General features: G+C 35.3%; 1 pseudogene across 1 annotated transcript; it reads right to left on the bottom strand.

Moving 5' to 3' along the window:
• Positions 1 to 1,670: 1,670 nt before the first annotated feature.
• LOC147501419 (metacaspase-4 pseudogene) lies at positions 1,671 to 3,353 on the bottom strand (annotated as a pseudogene). The gene is made up of 2 exons (XR_015220872.1): positions 2,599 to 3,353; positions 1,671 to 2,161 (listed from the first exon to the last, which is right to left on the bottom strand). The product of XR_015220872.1 is annotated as a metacaspase-4 pseudogene (transcript).
• Between the last annotated feature and the right edge of the window lie 2,647 nt (positions 3,354 to 6,000).

The following is a 6,000-nucleotide window of genomic DNA, read 5'->3' as shown; positions in this document are numbered from 1 at the left end:
TTTCACTACCCTACTACGTTGCTTAAGGTTCAAGTTATTAAAACTACAAAATATCCGATTAACTTAATACAAGAGAAATAGAGAGAAATGGGTGGAGAGTTAACTCAGCTCAAATTAATTTAGTTCCATAGTTAAGAAAACTATATCATGCTGCTTTTAACCTGTTTTGGGTTCATATACAAACCCAAAACGGATTAGAGTGTCGGTCCCTAACAACACACACCTATCTCTAAGCCCATCTTGCTAGTATGAGAAATTGAACTGATATTTCATTTATGAAATACCATATCAATTCCTGTTTCTACTCTACACCCATCGCTCAAGTTTCAAAACCTGGATTCACCAGAGGGTCATGTGCGCGACTAGATCCAATGTCACCTGGGTCGTGCACACGACCTTATCTAGAGCTCCAAACTCTAAATTTGGTCGATCATTGTTATTTTGTGACAGGATGTCAAATACAACCTATGTTCCTAAGCAATGATCCAGATATCCTAAAATGGAGTTTAATCTTCACATGAACATCATTAATCCTCCACCAGGGAAGGTTTTAGCTCATGATCATTAGAATATGCAGAGATTTAATTTGAAGAATTATAAAAAGAGGAGAGAAAATTCTAATTTACAAAGAAAAGATTTTATTAGTAATTGGGAATGGAAACTTTTACATGGTTTAGACTTACAAAACAAACTAGAAAAAACATGAAAGCTTGGAAAGAAAGTGAAACTTCTCTAATGGAGTAAAAGGAAAAAAAAAAAAAAAACTAGAAAGTAAAAAAACTTGTGTGTCCTTGAAAGCTCTTCCTTTTTAAGTATAAAGGAATGCTTCCTTTTTCTCCTCACCCACATGAATCAAGCATCTCATTAAATTCTCTATTTGATTTTCAAAACACAACCATATCATTAATGCATAGTTTTGATTTTTTGGTTCTAATAAAATTTTTTGCTTTCTACCTAATCAAGACTTTTGTTTGCCACCTAATCAAGACTTAAGTGTGCACAAAAATCTTAAGTGCAATAATGAATTTTTTGACTTGAGAGTTTGATTTTGAGAGTTTGCTTCACGTGGGCATACATGATGATAGCTTGACGTGTGAGTTTGGTCATGAGCAACCAATTTTTGTGGGTCTGTATAGTGGCCCACATACTCTGTCCAGTGGCGGGTTCGACAGTTGATTTTCTGCAAAATTTGGCATTGGATAGAGTTCGTCGTACTGATCGTTCTGATGTTTCACTTGCCAGAGTTAGAGTCCAGGTTCAGAAGATATGTTTGTCGAAAGTTTGATGTTTTTTGGCACGTTAATCATGTTCTGACCCGGAAATGTCCTGTTTGAGTCCAGGGCTTTAGTCAGGTTTCATGGAGTTTCGCATGTGCTAAATTGGAATACTTCATGTGGACACACTATTTGTGCTTAAATACTGGCTTTATCCTCATTTTTATGTTCATTGCGAAAACCTATAAAAGTACAAAAATATAATTAATTTATGATTATTAAACACATAATTAACCAAATGGCTGTCTCTACGGGGTTTATATTATAGTTTTGGGTGCTTATCCACGGCAACAACCTTCCATGGATTTGCCATATTGCGACAACTCCTTGCTATGGGCATTACCTTTTCGCGGCAACATCTTATTGTTGGTGTATATATGTATTAAATTTTAATTGTTATGTGCACTTGCCGTCAAAGTTCACAAGATTGAGCGATGAACAAGTCTTTCGTTTTTTTTGTGAAAGTTTCATACGACTGGTATCCTCTCCAAATATGTCAAACAATGCAAGCTTTAGATTTTTAACAGTTATGTCATCCTTACCTATCTTCTGTTTCAGTATTTCTATCAGTCTTAAGAGAGACAAGGAGCGCTTAATAATTCTGTGGTCTCCCGTGTCATCTTGTACCTCTGCTTCCTTGGCAACATTGTGATGTCGTCGGCGGCTAAGTTTTTCTAAAGGGAGGTGTATCCCGCATTTCTCAAATGAATTACTAACTTTCATCCGCAGGAAGTCTCTGAGTCTTACATCACGTTTTTCACGCTTGGTACTTTCACCAATTTGCTCTTTTGCATCGTCAATTAATCCACCACTGTGGCAGGAATCAGATACAATTGTTATGCGACAACCGTGTGGAAGTATATCAACAAACTCCCTGAAGTCATCATCTGCAGAGAGATGATCAAGAGAAAGTATTAAGTGTTATGATCCTGAATGTACGTTTTAGCAACCAGCCTCCAAATCTTCAATTAGTGTGTACACTTAGTTTGGTTATGTTGGACATGATGTTACTCCTTTGTAAGTGCCACATGCCACAAATTGGCAGAAACCATTGTCACAAATTGAATTAGTTGGTGAAAAATAGCAGAAACCAGTAAAAAAACATACGTAAACTAAGTCAATAATGTATATTACATTAACCAAGAAACTCGCATTTTCAGAATTTTTGAAAGTTTCTTATATGTACGTCTATCATGTAATTTGATAGATTATTTGTGATTGTTGATACTTGATAGTATCAATGATTCATGCAATTGTCATAAATTGTTTATTAATTACTATTGATGGTTGTTGACCAGGAAAAGAAAAGGGAAATGGTTATTACCAGTGATGATATTCATGTCACAGGGAACAATAATGCACTCGTCATATCCAGTGTTGTCATTAGAGTCAGGGTTGGCTGGTAGACGTGTTCCATGACTGCTAAAGTGGAAGAAGAGGTAGTCACCAGGTTCTGCTGATTGACAGAAGATGGAGAGTGCAGTTAGAATGTTTATTCTAGTTGGCTGAGGGTAAGAACTATCTGTGTCAATTATCACAAACATGTCTTCTTGCTTAAATCCATATTGTTGGATTAGGCAGTGATACATATTCTTGACATCATTGAGTTCTGCCTGTGTTCCTGGGTAATTGCATCCAACAAGAATTGCCTTCTTGCCCATTTGATCCTGTCTCACCACTTTGCAGTTTTAGTTTTAATCTTTCAGAAGTAGCTTATTGGCTCAATGATTTGGAGAATGCATTAACTTACTTATGAAATGAAAGAAAGCTCAAGGATACTTCTGTTGGTAATAAGACATACCTTTGACCAAGAAAAAAAAAACTCAATAAGACCACTAAGACGATATTAGCTGTCTACGAACCGTTATGGTTTTGCCGAATAATTTACTACGAACCGCGAAACACCCACGCGTAGTGGAATAAGGGGTGTCACGGTTTGGTTAGAAATTTACCTTTGAATCGGCTAAGATAACTTTGAGAATCCAATAGCTATGAATCCGAATCAACCTCTTGATCTTCTGTTGTATTATTATCTTTAGATTGGACGTTGTGTGGGCAACGATCTACCAACCCCCTTCTTTCTCACAAAACTAGAACCGATTTTGGATCTTTCTTTTCTTGCCTCTCTTTTCAATCCAGATGAATAGTAATTTCAACCAAAAGAGAAGGGTTTCTATTTATAGGCTACAACAGGGACCATGAGGAGAAATTAGGGTTGGGCCTCCTGACGGGCTTGGGCTTCCCATGTTCGCCCAGAACACATGGCCCAAGTTCGTCAACAAATGGCTTATTCCACTAAAGGTTATTGTTGTCTACCGCCTCTAATCCCAAATGCGTGTTACGTTTATGGGCTCCATATTATATGCTCGTTGATCTCCCGTGTTTAAGATATCGAATGTTAGTTGATTAAGTCAGATTCTTCGACAACTATATTAATGTCAACTTCTTATGTCCTTGAGTAGTACTACTCAACCTCATTGTCATGTTGGATTAAATCCACCTGTAGGGTTTACATGACAATCCTTATGAGCTCCTCAAAGGGACATCATCAACCCGACTTCCTGCAGGTCACAGATTCCTTCTATAATCAACATCACACCTTACATACAATGTCATTACCCAATCCATTGAGTTTGTTGATTCACAAATGAATCTCACTCATTGATGATTTAAAACAATGTACAACCCACGTAAGTGCCCGTTATTATATCCGGATTAAGAGGACAAACATCTATAATAACAGAGGTGTTTGTTCTCTTATATAGTCAGTATAAAGAGAAACAACCTTACTTGGTCCTCATTCAATACACACAAAGTGTCTTAGTGTAATCATATAGTCAAGATAGTAATGCAGGATTATACTTACAACCGTACCAATGGTTTGTCCAAATCCCATCAGGTTGTGAACGATTACTTATACTTTATAAGGTATTGATGATATGATCTTCTATGTGTCACCACACACCATATCATCTACAACATAAAGTATTAGACACATACATATAACTAATAACATATATAATATGCATAACATTTGCCCATATGATTTTCATTCAAAATATAAAAAATTAGAGTTAATACAAAAGTAATACTTTTAGTATATAACCCTATCAAGCTGGTCTAGACTGTTTTGTAATGTTATGTGATCGACATCACCAGATTTGTGTTGTGATATGAAATTGGTGTATGTACTCTAGAGATATCTCGTGGTGGTGTTAAAGAGGAGAGACCTTACATGAAGTCAATGAACGCAAACCATTCTCCAATCACATTTCTATTTAGTATTACTCATTTGTTAGTATTACGTAAGAAACTTTCACAAAAAAAACAGGTCCAAAAAACAAAAGACGTGTTATTATTATTATTGTTTTAAATCCTTTTGCATTATTGGATTGAGTCAATTATTGGGTATGGCAAAAATTTAAGATAATTGTGGGGGTACGGGAGTGTTTCTATGGGTGTGTCCAAGATCACCCTATTTATACCCCATTTAATGGGATTGACAGTTTGACACCTTTTTGGCAAAAAAATAATTAAGAGAATGCAGTTTTCCACACCAGTTTTTAACACTTTCCCCTAACTTGACTAAAATACCCCTTCAACTTGTAATATAGTCACACAGATAACAAAAGAGAAAGTGGATAACTCTCAACGTCTTCTTCTTCCTATACTTCTTCTCCTCTCGCCTATCAGCTTTCTCTCTTCTACAAAAAATTTCTCTTGCTTGTTGAATTTGCCAAAATTTCACAATTCAAATATTTAAGTATCCAACAAGAAATTGAATCAACTCAAATACTCCCAAATATCTGAGGATAAGTTTTTCGGTTCATGTATTGTGATTCATTCAGAAAATCAGTGAACAATATGAATGTGAATATATCATTCACATATTCACTCAACTATTTCCAAATCACAAAAGCATAATAAAATAATAATTCCAGACCCATAACCCAAATGGAATTTCTTATATATTGACACCTCCCAAATCATCAGATACAAGAACAAAAGCTAATTGTAACTCAAAATTACGGTGGGTCTTGCTTCAAACCCATATTTGCTAGGATGATTGCTGATTTAATTTAGAGAATTTTAAACAAAATCAACATTTTTTTTTCCCATAAACGTCTACAACAATTTTGATGATGAAACAAAAGGGATTTTTTGGAGTTCGCGATTCTTGGCACTAACCTTTGTTAGAGGTTAAAGAAACATGTTGAAGAGAGGGGGAAAATGGCAATCAAGAATGCCAAGAGGAGGAAGAGAACAACTTTCTCACCATTTACCTTTTTTTAAGTGTGAGGGTATTTTAGTACTTTAACTTTGCAAAACCCTAGATGCGTTAAAAAAGGAAGCATAGAAAATTCAGTTCCCATAATTAAATGTCAAAAATAAAATGCCAATGAAGACTTAAGATTTGAACGAGTTTAAATCTAGAATGCCAAGAGGAGGAAGAGAACAACTTTCTCACCATTTACCTTTTTTTAAGTGTGAGGGTATTTTAGTACTTTAACTTTGCAAAACCCTAGATGCGTTAAAAAAGGAAGCATAGAAAATTCAGTTCCCATAATTAAATGTCAAAAATAAAATGCCAATGAAGACTTAAGATTTGAACGAGTTTAAAAGACCAGAGCCCAATGTAAATTATATGCCACTTTTGTAAGAATGTGTTTTATATTTTCTCTATTTCGAAAGGATCATTTGTTACATTCAACTATTACGTCATTTT

This window comes from Coptis chinensis, chromosome 4, assembly GCF_015680905.1.
Source record: "Coptis chinensis isolate HL-2020 chromosome 4, ASM1568090v1, whole genome shotgun sequence".
Classification (NCBI taxonomy): Eukaryota; Viridiplantae; Streptophyta; class Magnoliopsida; order Ranunculales; family Ranunculaceae; genus Coptis; species Coptis chinensis.
The sequence above is the reverse complement of the archived record's forward strand: the minus strand, read 5'-3'. Positions and strand labels throughout refer to the sequence as shown.